This window comes from Dendrobates tinctorius, unplaced genomic scaffold (genome assembly GCF_039654945.1).
Source record: "Dendrobates tinctorius isolate UK_male_01 unplaced genomic scaffold, ASM3965494v1 ptg000140l, whole genome shotgun sequence".
NCBI classification, from domain to species: domain Eukaryota; kingdom Metazoa; phylum Chordata; class Amphibia; order Anura; family Dendrobatidae; genus Dendrobates; species Dendrobates tinctorius.
In genome coordinates, this window is record NW_027361808.1 from 2,322,234 (window position 1) to 2,337,625 (window position 15,392).

Consider the following 15,392-nt stretch of genomic DNA (forward strand, 5'->3'; position numbering starts at 1 on the left):
AAGAACACTTGGATAGTGAAACACCTGCTGGTTTATTAATCCCTTTCTGACCTTTGACATACTAATCCATCCATGTGCCCTGGGCCCCTATGACCACTGTCGGGATAGTACGTCATACCGATGAGCCGCACTCACGGGGGGAGCGCGCTGATCATGGGTGTCAGCTGATTCTCACAGCTGCAACCGGCACTAAGTGCCAGGAGTGGTCTTGGACTGCTCCCGGCACTTTAACCCCCAAAACACTGCGAACAAACATGATCACAGCGTTCCGGGAGGCGGCAGAGTGGCTGTGACAGCCCCTCTGCCTTTGGATCGGAGACCCCGCAGCATGACGCAGGGTCCCGATCGCTCCCATGGCAACCTGATGTTGTCAAGACAACATCCGGGTTACCAGAGCTCAGAGACTTCCTGTCATGCACAGTACATCTCAGGAAGTCTCTCAGGTTAGTGACAAACCCCTGCAGCGCTGACAGCTTATATGGCATGCAGATCTGCATGCCATATAAGCGATAAGCCTGAACAGAATGAGTGTCCCATAGTGTAAAAGATAGAATGGAATTACATTTTTTTTTAAATAATTGTAAAAATATTTAAAAAATAATAAAAAAATAAATATTTATTCTATCATTAAATCAATATTTGAATAAAAATAATCTAAGCAATAAAAGTACACATATTTAGTATTGTCGCATCTGTAACGACATGACCTATAAAACTGTCCCACTAGTTACCCCTTTAGTGCACACCATAAATAAAGGCAAAAAAACAATGCTTTATCATCATACCACCAAACAAAAAGTGGAATAACACGCGATCAAAAAAACAGATATAAATAAACATGGTACCGCTGAAAACGTCATCTTGTCCCGCAAAAAAGAAGCCCCCAAATAGCTCCATCACTGGAAAAATAAAAATGTTACAGGTCTCAGAATAAAGTAATGCAAAAATAATTACTTTTTCTATAAAATAGTTTTTATTGTATCAAAGCGCCAAACATAAAAAAATGATACAAATGAGGTATCGCTGTCATTGTACTGACCCGAAGAATAAAAGTGCTTTATCAATTTTACCACATGCGGAACAGTATAAACACCCCCGCCACAAAAGAAAGTCATGAATTGATGGTTTTTGTTCATTCTGCCTCCCAAAAAACAGACTCTGTGGGCCAAAATATGGAAAAATTATAGCTCTCAAAATGTGGTGATGCAAAAACTATTTTTTGCAATATAAAGTGTCTTTTAGTGAGTGACAGCAGCCAAACATAAATGCCTGATACAAAAACTCACTATAAATAATAAATCAAACCCCCCTTTATCACCCGCTTAGATAATAATAAAATTAAAAAAATGTATTTATTTCCATTTTCACACACACAGACTGTCTCTCATATCCAGGTATTTAACCAGGACCATGTGATGATCACATGATCATGACATCACCGCAGGTCCTGCTACTACACATGCCGGTGTCTGCTCTGCAAGAGGGGATACTGTGAGAACCTTCCCACACACTATGGGTGCTCTCATAAAACCAGCACATTGTAACTTTAAGATTAACCTTCTCATCACTTAGCGTGCTGGAGGCAAAAATATTCTGGTTCTAAATCACTGACTGTAGTATACAAAGTGACATGTATCTCCCTTCATACACTGTGCCAGTGACCCTGTCACATATTCCCCCCTTCTGCCTAAAGCCAGGGATTTTGGCACCCTCAGACACTAAGCAGGGAATTCAGGAGAGAGCATCCACGTTGCCAAGTAACTTCCCAGGCCTATGCTCTACGTGGAATATGAAGTTTTGAAGTGCTAAGAACCACCTAGTCACCCTGGAGTTCTTACCCTTCTTCTCTGTAAACCATCTCAGAGGGACATGGTCCAACAGTAACTTAAACTTACGGCCTAGCAGGTAGTATTTCAGTGTGTCTACGGCCCACTTTATAGCCAAACACTCCATCTTAACTATGGCATAGTTCTTCTCATAAGAAAAGAGTTTTTGGCAAAGGAATAGGACAGGATGCTCTTCTCCTTTAATTTCCTGTGACAGCACGGCTCCTAATCCAACTTCCGAATCATCGGACTGGACCACAAATTCTTTGCTAAAGTCTTGTGTGACCAGAACAGGATGCTTGCACAGAGGCCGCTTGAGGACTCGAAAGGCCATCTCCGTATCAGGGGTCCACTTCACCATCATTGACTTGCCCAGAAGATCCATTAACGGTGCGGCTATTACGGCAAGGTTCGGGATAAAATGCTGGTAATACCTCACAATCCCAAGAAATGCCCTCTCTTGTTTCTTGGATAGCGGTTGCAGCCACTACTGAATTGCCTCTATCTTATTCAGCTGGGGCTTGATCTCGCCTCTCCCGATGATATAGCCTAAGTACCTGGCCTCCTCCTTCCCTACGGCACTCTTCTTTGGATTTATGATAAATCCTTCTTCCCTCAGTGCATCGAGGATCGCCTGTACCTTGGGCAGTGCAATCTCCAGTCAGGACTAAAGATGACAATGTCATCCAAGTAGGTTGCGGCATATTTCTTATATGGAGCCAAGATTCGATCCATTGCCCTCTGGAACTGGAAGGTAGCTGGGACCCCCGGCAGTCCGAAGGGCATCCTGGTGCATTGTAAACACCCATCCAGCATTGAGAATGCCGTCTTTTCCTTGGTGCTATAGGACATGGGGATCTGCCAGTACCCCTTCCTCAGGTCAAAGACTGTGATGTACCTTGCAGGTCCCAGTTGCTCAGTGAGTTCATCCACATGGGACATCGGGTATGAGGCAAAACGGGACATCTCATTGAGCTTTCGGTAGTCGTTACAAAACCGCCATTCACCATTGGGCTTCAGTACGAGGACAATGGGACTTGACTAACCACTTCTTGATTACTCTATCACACTGAGGTTCAGCAATCTCTTCACCTCCTTGGAGATTATCTCCCAGCATGCTTCGGGGATTCTGTTGGGTTTGAGGTTTACCCGTAAATGCGGCTCTGTTAACACATCGTGTTCCCCGACCTGTGTGTGCCCTGGCAACTCTGAGAACAGGTCATGGTTCCACTGCAGCAGTTCTCAACATTGTTGCTTCTGGGCCGGCGTTAACATCTCCACGATCATGACCACCTTGATCTTGGCTTCGGGATGGGCCTCCAGGCAAGGTGTTAGCGTGGCTGGTCTGGAGTCGGAATCTCCAGGAGTGGACCCTCTGGGCCGTGGCACTGAGGGGACCCCGGGCGAGCAGCCAGGGGGAACCGACCCCTATACAGGGACCTTTAGGAGCAGGCCCAGGGGTTCGAGTACCACGGTAGCCGGTACTGAGAGGGGCGGCTCAGGATGGACTGGAGTAGGACTGTGGGACTGAAGTGTAGATGACAGAACAAAGCTGGAACACAGGAGACAGGAGTGGAGTAAGACTGTAGACTGGAACGTGGAGGGACTGAAGTGTAGATGACAGGACAGAGCTGGAACACAGGAGACAGGAATGGAGTAAGACAGTAGACTGGAACATGGAGGGACTGAAGTGTAGATGACAGGACAGAGCTGGAACACAGGAGACAGGAATGGAGTAAGACAGTAGACTGGAACGTGGAGGGATGGCTGGAGCAGGAACACAGGAGACAGGATTAGAGGAGGATGGAAGGACTGAAGCAGGATGGAACTGGAACACCGGAGGCAGGACTGGAGTATGACGGAAGGACTGGAGCAGGATGGAACAGGAACACCGGAGGCAGGACTGGAGTAGGACGGAAGGACTGGAGCAGGATGGAACAGGAACACTGGAGGCAGGACTGGAGTAGGACGGAAGGACTGGAGCAGGATGGAACAGGAACACCAGAGGCAGGACTGGAGTAGGACGGCAGGACTGGAGCAGGATTGAACAGGAACACCGGAGGCAGGACTGGAGTAGGACGGCAGAACTGGAGTAGGATGGAACAGGAACACTGGAGGCAGAACTGGAGTAGGATGGAACAGGAACACCGGAGGCAGGACTGGAGTAGGATGGCAGGACTGGAGCAGGATGGAACAGGAACACTGGAGGCAGGACTGGAGTAGGACGGCAGGACTGGAGCAGGATGGAACAGGAACACCGGAGGCAGGACTGGAGTACAGCAGGGGACACGGAAAGCCGGACTGCGAGGATGCTGCAGGGAGCACACGAGAATGGGACTGTGAGACTGCAGAGAGCACATGAAGAAGCGAGGCCCAGTGTGCTAGGAAACACAACGATCAGGTGTCTCCCTCAGGGGGAAGTGGCCTGATATGGCCCCATCTGGTCAGCCATTGGTCCAACGGTGCTCCCGGGTCAGGGCACAGCCGGAGCATAAGAAGCAGGAAGGAGGCGCGGTCGCGGCCTATGGCACATGCGCATAGCATGCAGTGAGGGCATCGGTCGTGAGCCCATCTCAGGTGACCGCCGCGGCTGTCGGGTGGAGAGAGGCTGCGGCATGGGAGTGGAGGCCGACTGCGGCGTGGGAGCGGAGGCCGGGTGAGTATGGCGGAGCGGTGTACCACAGTAGTTGTCAGGGTTCCTTTCAGTGGGACAAAGCTTCCTGCTGGCGTAGGCCCTGACAGCGAGGCTACTGCAGGAATCACTGAAGACAGGACTGCGAGACTGCAGAGACCACACGAGGAAGCAGGGCCCAGTGTACTAGCAAACACAACGATCAGGCGCCTCCCTCAGGGGGGGAACAGCCTGATATGGCCCTATCTGGTCTGCCATTGGTCAGGGGGTGCTTCCGGGTCAGGGCATAGCCGGAGCACAAGAAGCAGAAGGGAGGCGTGGCCGCGGCCTATGGCGCATGCGCATTGCATGCAAAGACGCCGTCGGCCGCGCGCCTGTCAGAGGTGACCACCATGGCTGTCGGGCGGCGAGGGGCTGCGGCGTGGGAGCGATGGCCGGGTGAGTATGCAGAGACGGCGTGACACAAGGAGCTTCCAGCAGATCACGGTCCTGCCAAGGCTTGCCTAGGTTCACATGGTATACCTGGTGCGGCTTCCTGCGACCAGGCTGGTGTACATTGTAATTTATGTCCCTGAGTTTTTCCACTATCTCATATGGGCTTTGCCACTTTGCCAGGAATTTGCTCTCTACCATGGGGATAAGTACCAGCACACGGTCCCCGGGCTGGAATTGCCTTAGCCTTGCTGATCGATTGTATACCCTCGCTTGGGCCTCCTGCGCCTGGAGAAGATGTTCCCTTACGATAGGCATGATGTGTGCCATCCTTTCTTGCAGCTGGGCGACGTGCTCAATGACACTCAAGTGCAGCGTGACCTCAGCTTCCCAAGTTTCCTTGGCAATGTCCAGTAGTCCTCGTGGATGTCGGCCGTACAGGAGCTCGAACAGTGAGAAGCCAGTGGAGGCCTGTGGAACTTCTCTGATAGAAAAGAGCAAGAACGGGAGCAGATAGTCCCGACCATCCTTCTCAATGACCCACTTGAGCATGGCCTTCAAGGTCTTGTTGAAGTGCTCCACCAGCCCATCAGTCTGCGGATGGTAAAAGGAGGTTCATAGCTGGGTGATCTGGAGGACTCTACACAGCTCCCGCATCACTTTGCTCATAAATGGGGTCCCCTGGTCTAACAGAATCTCTTTGGACGAACCAGTTCTGGCAAAGATATGGACAAGCTCCCACGCTATACTCTTAGCTGAGGTGTTCCTCAGTGGCACTGCTTCCGGGTATCTGATCATGTGATCCATGACCACTAAGATGTTCTGATGGCGGCGTGCTGATTTAAGGAGGGGACCTACTAGGTCCATAGAAATCTTCTCGAAGGGGATTTCTATCACAGGTAAGAGCACTAATGGGCTTTGGAAGTGAGAGGTAGGAGCAGTTATCTGACAGGTGGGGCAGGACCTACAATAATTCAGGATCTCTCGGTAACACGCTGGCCGATAGAACCTTTGTAAGATTATCTCCTGAGTTTTTTCCACCTCTGTATGTCCACTCAAAACATGTGAGTGAGTCATGTCTAACACCCTCCGCCGGTAGGGTCCTAGAACGAACAACTGCTCGACTATCTCTCCTCCCCTCAGTTTGGTCACCCAATACAATAACTCGCCATGTCCTGCAAAATGAGGAAACCTGGTGTCAGCCCCTGGCTCTTGAGCAACCCCATTACATACAGTCACATTTTCAAATGCCTCCTTTAATATAAGGTCCCAAAGTTGAGCAGTCCCAAAGCTCTCTTTGGTCATCTCTAAGTCATGGAAGCTGGACTCCTCTGTTACCATCTTGTCTTCCTCTCCAGCAAGGATGCATAGGATAAACTCCTTCACTTCTGATTTTAATGGAGTCACCTTCAGAGGAGCCTGGCTTTTGACTGGGACACTCTGTACATCCCCCTTTTGCCACAAGTTCCAAAACACAGCAAAATGTCAGTTTTTAATTTTCCATACTCCTTGGCATCCTGGAGGGCTGTCCTAATATGCTTTTTGGGATTCACCAGTTAAATAGGGGGCCAGCATCTCTGCCCACTGCTCTGGCGGTAGAATCTCACAGTTCGCTACCTGCTCAAACACAGTCAAAAAGACTTCAACATGCTTCTTCAGGTAGACACAGGAACACTTGGATAGTGAAACACCTGCTGGTTTATTAAAGTCGGCATAGACCAAAGCAGGGTCAATGAAAACAAAAGCAGAGCCTACCTGGCTTAACAGAAGAACAAAAAGTGTAACAAAGTCCTTGCTCTGCAGTTTCCACCTGCAGACACCTAGCAACATCCTCAACTCCTCCTGGAGCCACGTGGGAGTGTTCTCTCTCCCAATACACACACAGACTGTCTCTCATATCCAGGTATTTAACCAGGACCATGTGATGATCATGATGATGTTTTTCGGCTTTTCCCTCAGTTGAGCAAAGCAAACTGCGCAGGCGCAAGGTCACATTTCAATGCGCATGCGCAAAATCTGTACGTGATCTGCGACATTCACAGCGAAGAATGCGTAAAGCAAGCCAAGGAGGGGTGGAGTGACAGAACAGAGGCAACGCTCATCGGACCGGACCGAACAGATCAACATACAGAGCGGGACAAATAAAAAAGGTTTTTATGGGTGATACATGGGGAGTCAGGGGGTTTCAGAACTAGTTGTGGAATGCATAGCTGACACTCAATTAAATGATATTTTTAGCTGGTAGGCTAAAAAAGTGGTGACAGGTTCCCTTTAAACATGCCTCGATCACACCTATCGTCAAAAATACCTCCCTTACCCATGTCTAGCTGTCAGCCCATATCACGTTTCCCTATGCCTCAAAACTACTGGAACAGCATGTCCCTCTTGAACTGTCCTCCAACCACTCCTCGTGTTCCCTCTTTGACAGGTTATAATCTGGCTTCCAACTGAATCATTCAACCAAAACTGCCCAACACTGCCCTAACTAAAGTCACCAATGACCTACTAATCACCAAAGACAAGCAACACTATTCTGTCCTCCTCCTCCTGGACATGTCCTCTGCCTTCGACACAGTGGACCATTCCCTCTTACTACAGATTCTCTAATCTCTTGGCATCACAGGCTTGGCCCTATCTTGGATCTCTTCATACCTAACAGACTCCCATTCACACACAAAATCCCTCGCCCTCTATCTTTGGTGTCCCCCAAGGTTCAGTTCTACGACCCCTGCTTTTCTACATCTACACCTTCGACCTGGGACAGTTCATAAAGTCCCATGGCTTTCAGTTCATCTCTATTCAGATTCAGACACACAGATCTACCTCTCTGGGCCCAACATCATCTCCTTACTAAAGAGAATCCCATGTTAGTCCGCTATGTCATCGTTCTTCTTTGCTCGATTTCTAAAACTTAACATGGACAAAACAGAATTCAACATTTTTCCCCCTCTCACTCAACACCCCCAACAGACCTATTGAGCAAAGTTAATGGTTTCTCCCTCTTCCCAGTCCGCAAGCTTGCTCCCTTGAGGTAACTCTTGACTATGCTCTCTCATTCAAACCACATATCCCAGGCTTTTCCATCTCCTGCTGACTCCAACTCAAAATATTTCCCAGATCTGTACATTCCTTCACCAAGAGTCTGCAAAAACACTAGTGCACTCTCTCATCATCTCCTGCCTTGAGTACTGCAACCTCCTGCTCTTTGTCCTTCCAACACTCTCTCACTCATCCCGCACCCAATCTATCCTAAACTTTGCTGCCCGACAAATCCACTTGTACCCCCGCTATTCCGTCCTCTTCTCTCTGCCATTCCCTTCACTCCACATTGCAAGATCACAAGATCTATTTCTTTACTCCCCTCTTATCTCCTCCTCTCACAATCTCATAAAAGATTTCTCCTGTACATTCTCCCTACTCTGGAAATCTCTACCTCAACATATCAGATTCTCATCTACAGTGGAAACATTTAAAAGGAGCCTACCTCTTCCGACAAGCCTACAACATGCAGTAAACCTTGCTCCACTGTAACGTAACACGACCAGCTCTACCCTAACATACTGTGTCCTCACTCATCCTTTGTTGGCTGAGAACCCTGTCAGGTCCTCTCTCCGCCTGTACCAGTCGGTGACTTGTATTGTTCATGATTATTGTACATGTTTTTTATTACTAGAACTTGAATACATACATGAAAAGGAGCCCAACACACAGAGTATATTAAACCATAAATCTTTGTTAATAGATCATTAAAATTAACAACATATACAGTAGATTAGGACATAGCGCTGATATGAAATACGGGGACCTATGATCCGTCTTTCATTAAATCACCATAAATACCACTTTACAAATTACAATAATGGGTATTCATGGGACAAACTTACAAAATAGCCAGTGTATGTCCTGTCGCCCAAACGCCTCCTGATGAAGTGAGACACGAAATGTGCGTTGGGGCAACAGGACATACACTAGCTATTTTGTAAGTTTCTCCTGCTTTTCCTTTGTTGCAATCTCTGTAAATTTGATTCATGGGCCTTTTTTTGCTTACTATTTGTGACCACTGGGTGTTAACAATTTATTAGGTCCATTTGGAGCCTACCTGTTTTGCAGGGGAAACTGCACTGCTGTATTTGTAATCTACTATTTAGCTTGAGTGCTGTGGTAAAATTTGCATTTTTTGCAGACATGCAATAATTTTTTGACAGGCAAATTCCTCTGCAATCTTTCTGCTCACTGGATATATGAGACCGTTTTATTGGTTCAAGAATATTATGATATAACTATTTTTTCACTTAATGCACATGCAGCCTACTGTATTTGCAGAGGATTTAATGCTGCCAAAAGTTTTTTTTTGCACTAGTGAAATTCGCATAATTGCGCATATTTAACCATTCGCACTTTGAATTTCTTTGAGCAGCTATTGCATTTTTCTGCCAGTGTTGAGCCCTTTTGTGTGGATTGGTAGCCTCTGTTTTATCATGGATTTTAATAGTACTTTTGAATAATAAAAAAATTATGTTTTTTGGATTATATTCTAGTTTGGTTGTTTTTTCAGTTCAATTGTGAGTTCTCAGTAGGGATGGGCGAATCCTGAAATATTCGGAATCGCTAGGCTGTAACGAGTCCGACTTGGAAACTCGCTATTCGTTGCAAGTCTAGCGAGTCCAATGTTAATGAATGGGGATGCGAGTTTTGCAGCGATTCCTGTGCTGGGGAGGAGGAGAATGGGGATGCAGAGTTCTTAGCGATTTTGTGTCAGCAGCTGGACACAAAATCGCTAAGAAACTAGGATTGCTTGTTATTAAACTGTGAAAAAACTAGCTAGAGTTCTCTCTGTTTTGCGATTCCTGTGCAGGGGAGGAGGAGAATGGGGATGCGAGTTTGCCAGCGAGTCCTGTGCTGGAGGGGGGAGAGAGAGAGAGTGAGAGAGAGAGAGAACTCCTAGCTAGTTTCTTAGCGATTTTGTGTCCAGCTGCTGACACAAAATCGCTAAGAAACTCTGAAAAAACTAGGATTGCCATTCATTTGCATTGGACTCGTTACTGTGCGAGTAATCGCTTGGAAACTCGCAGAGTACCGACTCCTGCGAGTCCCCTACTACTCGCAGAGTAACGAGTCCTAACGAGTAGATTCGCCCATCCCTAGTTCTCAGTCCAAATTTATTTTGTGGACAAAACTGTGCGTATTTATTAAAGAGAAATGAATACTCACTGCTCTCCACGTACTCAGTCCCAGCGTGGAGAGCAGTGAGTATTCGTGCAGCTGTCCTCTGTTTGTAAGCAGCGCATAAAGTCACTGCTACGCGCTGCTTACAAGCATAAATCAGCTGCTGGCATCAGAACAAGACACTGTGATGATGCACAAGGAAGGTAAGTAGGATGGTTTATTATTTTAATGTTTTTCTGATGGTGGCCATGTATATCAGGATGGGGTTGAGGGTGCCATGCATATTGGGATAGGGATGAGGGGGTCATGCATACCAGAACAGGGATGAGATAGCCATGAATACCAGGATAAGGATGAGGAGACCATGCATACCAGGATAGGGATGAGAAGCCCATGCGTACCAGGATAGTGATGAGGAGACCATGCATACCAGGATAGGGATGAGGGGGTCATGCATACCACGTTAAGGATGATGGGGCCATGCATACCAGGATAAGTATGATGGGGCCATGCATACCAGGATAAGTGTGATGGGGCCATGCATACCAGGATAGGGATGAGGGGGCCATGCATACCAGGATAGGGATGAGGGGGCCATGCATACCAGGATAGGGATGATGAGCCATGCATACAAGGATAAGGATGAGGAGCCCATACATACCAGGATAGGGATGAGGAGACCATGCATACGAGGATAGGGATGAGTGGGCCATGCATACCAAGATGGGGATGAGGAGCCATGCATACCAGGAAAGGGATGAGGAGCCATGCATACCAAAAAAGGGATGATAAGCTATGCTTACAAGGATGGGGATGAGGTTGCCATGCACACCAGAATAGGGATGATGGGGCCATACATACCAGGATAGGGATGAGGAGCCATTAATGACCGCTGATACACCTTTTAATAGCGGCAGTTAAGAGTACTTATTCCTCAGCGCTGCTTTTTAAAGGCGCTAAGAAATACAGTCGGTACGGAAAGTATTCAGACCCACTTAAATTTTTCACTCTTTGTTTCATGGCAGCCATTTGGTAATTTCAAAAGTTAATTTTTTTCTCATTAATGTACACTGCACCCCATCTTGACAGAAAAAACAGAAATGTAGAAATTTTTGCAAATTTATTAAAAAAGAAAAACTGAAATATCACATGGTCATAAGTATTCAGAACCTTTGCTTCAGTATTGAGTAGAAGCAAACTTTTGAGCTAGTACAGCCATGAGTCTTCATGAGAATGAAGCAACAAGTTTTTCACACCTGAATTTGGGTATCCTCTGCCATTCTTCCTTGGATATCCTCTCCAGTTCCGTCAGGTTGGACGGTGAACGTTGGTGGACAGCCATTTTCTGGTCTCTCCAGAGATGCTCAATTGGGTTTAGGTCAGAGCTCTGGCTGGGCCAGTCAAGAGTTGTTCCGTAGCCACTCCTTTGTTATTTTAGCTGTGTGCTTAGGGTCATTGTCTTGTTGGAAGGTGAACCTTGGGCCAAATCTGAGGTCCAGAGCAATATGGAAGAGGTTTTTATCCATGATATCTCTGTACTTGGCCGCATTCATGTTTCCTTCAATGGCAACCAGTTATCCTGTTCCTGCAGCTAAAAACCCCATGCCACCACCAGGTTTCACTGTTGGGATTGTACTGGACTGGTGATGAGTAGTGCCTAGTTTTCTCCACACATACCGCTTAGAATTATCACCAGAAAGGTCTATCTTCATCTCATCAGACCAGAGAATCTCATTTCTATAGTTTGGGAGTCCTTCATGTGTTTTTTAGCAAACTCTATGCAAGCTTTCATATGTCTGGCACTGAGGAGAAGCTTCCGTCGGAACACTCTGCCATAAAGGCCTGACTGGTGGAGGGCTGCAGTGATAGTTGACTTTGTGGAACTTTCTCCCATCTCCCTACTGCATCTCTGGAGCTCAACCACAGTCTTGTGGTTCTTCTTTACCTCTCACCAAGGCTCTTCTCCCACGATTGTTCAGTCTGGCTGGACGGCCAGGTCTAGGAAGACTTCTGGTTGTCCCAAACTTCTTCCATTTAAGGATTATGAAGGCCACTGTGCTCTTAGGAACCTTGAGTACTGCAGAAATTCTTTTGTAACCTTGGCCAGATCGGTGTCTTGCCACAATTCTGTCTCTGAGCTCCTTGGCCAGTTCATTTGACCTCATGATTCTCATTTGGTCTGACATGCACTGTGAGCTGAGAGGTGTTATATAGACAGGTGTGTGCCTTTACAAATCAAGTCCTATCAGTTTAATTAAACCCAACTGGACTCCAATGAAGGAGTAGAATCATCTCTAGGAGGATCACAAGGAAATGGACAGCATGTGACTTAAATATGAGTGTCCGAGCAAAGGGTCTGAATACTTATGACCATGTGATATTTTGGTTTTTCTTTTTTAATAAACTTGCAAAAATTTCTACATTTCTGTTTTTTTCATCAAGATGGGGTGCAGACTGTACATTAGTGAGAATAAAAATGAACTTTTTTGAATTTACCAAATGGCTGCAATGAAACAAAGAGTGAAAAATTTAAAGGTGTCTGAATACTTTCCGTACCCACTGTACAGCGCCCTCCAGCATCGGAAAATCTCCAGGATCTCAGCTACCGGGGGTAGCTGAGACCCTGGAGAACATGATTTCGGTCTCATGATCGCCGTTATTCACTGAATAATGGTGATCACAAAAAAAGTCAGTGTTTCCATTTATTTCTCTCTCCTCTGATATGATCTAGCATACCAGAGGAGAGAGAAATGGGGTCCCCCTGTACCTCCGCTATCCCCAGATCATCCTGCTCGGTCCCCTGGCCCTCCATGCTATCTTCCTGAAAGAAAATGGCGAGCGCATTTGCAGTGCGCCTGCCAAGATCTGCTGGCAATAACAGGAGATTTTTCCTATTGATTCATTTTGATCACTGTGATAGACCCTATCACAGTGATCTAAATAAATAAAATTGTAAATCAACCCCCCCTCCCTTTGTCACCCCTTTAGTTAGGTAAAAATAATAAAAAAAATTTTTTTTATTTTTTTGCAGTTAGGGTTAGAGTTGGGGTTAGAGCTGGGGTTAGGGTTGTGTTAGGGTTGTGTTGGGGTTAGGTTTGTGTTGGGGTTAGGGTTGGGGTTAGGGGTGTGTTGTAGTTAGGGTAATGTTTAGGGCTGTGTTAGGGTTGGCGTTAGAATTGGGGGCGTTTCCACTGTGTAGTCACATCAGGGGGTCTCCAAACACGACATGGTGTCTGCCATCAATTCCAGCCAATTTTGTGTTCAAAAAGTCAAACGGTGCTTCCTCCATTTTGAGCCCTGCCATGAGCCCAAACAGTGGATTTCCCACACATATGGGGTATTGGTGTACTGAGAAGAAATTGTACAACAAATTTTGTGGACCATTTTCTCTGATACCCTTGTGAAAATAAAAAAGTTTGAGTCTAAAGTAAATTTTTTGTGAAAAAAGTTAAATGCTAATTTTTTCCTTCCACATTGCTTTAGTTCTCGTGAAGCACCTGAAGGGTTAGTAGATTTCTTGAATGTGGCTTTGAGCACCTTGCGGGGTGTAGTTTTTAGAATGGTGTCACTTTTTGGTAATTTCTGTCAAATTGATCCCTCAAAGCCACTTCAAATGTGATTTGGTCTCTAAAAAATGGTTTTGTAAATTTTGTTGGAAAAATGAGAAATCACTGGTCAAATTTTAACCCTTTCATAACAAAAAAAAATTATGCTTCCAAAATCGTGCTGATGTAAAGTAGACATGTGGAAAATGTTATTCATTACTGTATATACTCGAGTATAAGCCGAGATTTTCAGCCCATTTTTTTAGGCTGAAAGTGCCCCTCTCAGCATATACTCGAGTCACTGTCCTGGGGGTTGGCGGGGGAGTGCGGCTGTCAGATCATACTCACCCTCTCCTGGTGCGGTCTCTGTAGTCCCTGCCTCTCAGATGTGTTACACCGCTCCGCCATACTCACCCGGCCTCTGCTCCCACGCTGCAGCTGGCCTCCACTCCCACGTCGTAGCCGGACTCCGCTCCCACGCCGCAGCCTCTCTCCACCCGACAGCCACCTCTGATGGGCCGTGGCCACGCCTCCCTGCTGCTTCTTGTGCTTCGGCTGTGCCCTGACCCGGAAGCAACTTCGGACCAATGGCAGACCAGACGGGGCTATATCAGGCAGCTTCCCCCTGAGGGAGGTGCCTGATCATTGTGTTACCTTGCACACTAGGCCCTACTTCCTCCTGTGCTCTCTACAGTCTCTCGGTGCAGTCCTCAGTGTTTCCTGCAGCAGCCTCGCAGCCTGTCTTCCGTGGTCGCTAACAGTGTTTCTCAGTCCTGCTCCAGTGTTCCTGTTTCCTCCGTCTCCTGCCTCCGGTGTTCCTGATCCATTCCTGTTCCAGTCCTGCCGTCCTACTCCAGTCCTGCCTCCGGTGTTCCTGTTCCATCCTGTTCCAGTCCTGCCGTCCTACTCCAGTCCTGCCTCCGGTGTTCCTGTTCCATCCTGTTCCAGTCCTGCCGTCCTACTTCAGTCCTGCCTCCGGTGTTCCTGTTCCATCCTGTTCCAGTCCTGCCGTCCTACTCCAGTCCTGCCTCCGGTGTTCCAGTTCCATCCTGCTCCAGTCCTTCTATCCTCCTTTATTCCTGTCTCCTGTGTTCCAACTCTGTCCTGTCATCTACACTTCAGTTCCTCTATGTTCCAGTCTATAGTCTTACTCCATTCCAGTCTCCTGTGTGCCAGCCCTGTTCTGTCATCTACACTTCATTCCCACTGTCCAACTCCAGTCCATCCTGAGCCGCCCCTCTCGGTACAGGCTGCCGTGGTACTCGAACCCCTGGGCCTACTCCTATCGGTCCCTGTATAGGGGTCGGTTCCACCTGGCAGCTTGCCCGGGGACCCTCGGTGCCACGGTCCAGAGGGTCCACTCCTGGAGATTCCGGCTCCTGACCACCCACGCTAATAGTACGATCAGGCCATAGACTCCGCCAGTACTACTGCTGCCACTCAGAAAGTGTTGCTCTTCCTGCGGGAGAATCAGGGACTCATTATGTCGATCATGAAGACTATGGACACCCGTTTGTCGGCCCTGCAGGTGGTCGGTCCTGGAAATGCCACTCAACTGGCCAGTCTCCAACAGGAGCTGGGTCAGCAACAAGATACTCAAGCCCACATTTTGTCTTACATGGCCTCCTTTGACAGTCGCTTGTCGGCCCTGCAGGCTGCTACCGCAGCCCCGACTCATCCCTCCGCGTCTACAGCTTTCCCGACGCCCCGCCTTGCCAAACCGCCTCGCTTCACCGGGGATCCCAAGCTCTGTAGGGGGTTCTTAAATCAGTGTAGCCTCCACTTTGAATA

At 47.6% G+C, this 15,392-nt stretch overlaps 1 protein-coding gene across 4 annotated transcripts in view; it reads right to left on the reverse strand.

Annotated features, from left to right (window-relative positions):
- LOC141049008 (dihydroxyacetone phosphate acyltransferase-like) overlaps window positions 1-15,392 on the reverse strand; it is a 414,268-nt gene that overhangs the window by 99,516 nt on the left and 299,360 nt on the right. The window lies entirely within an intron of this gene.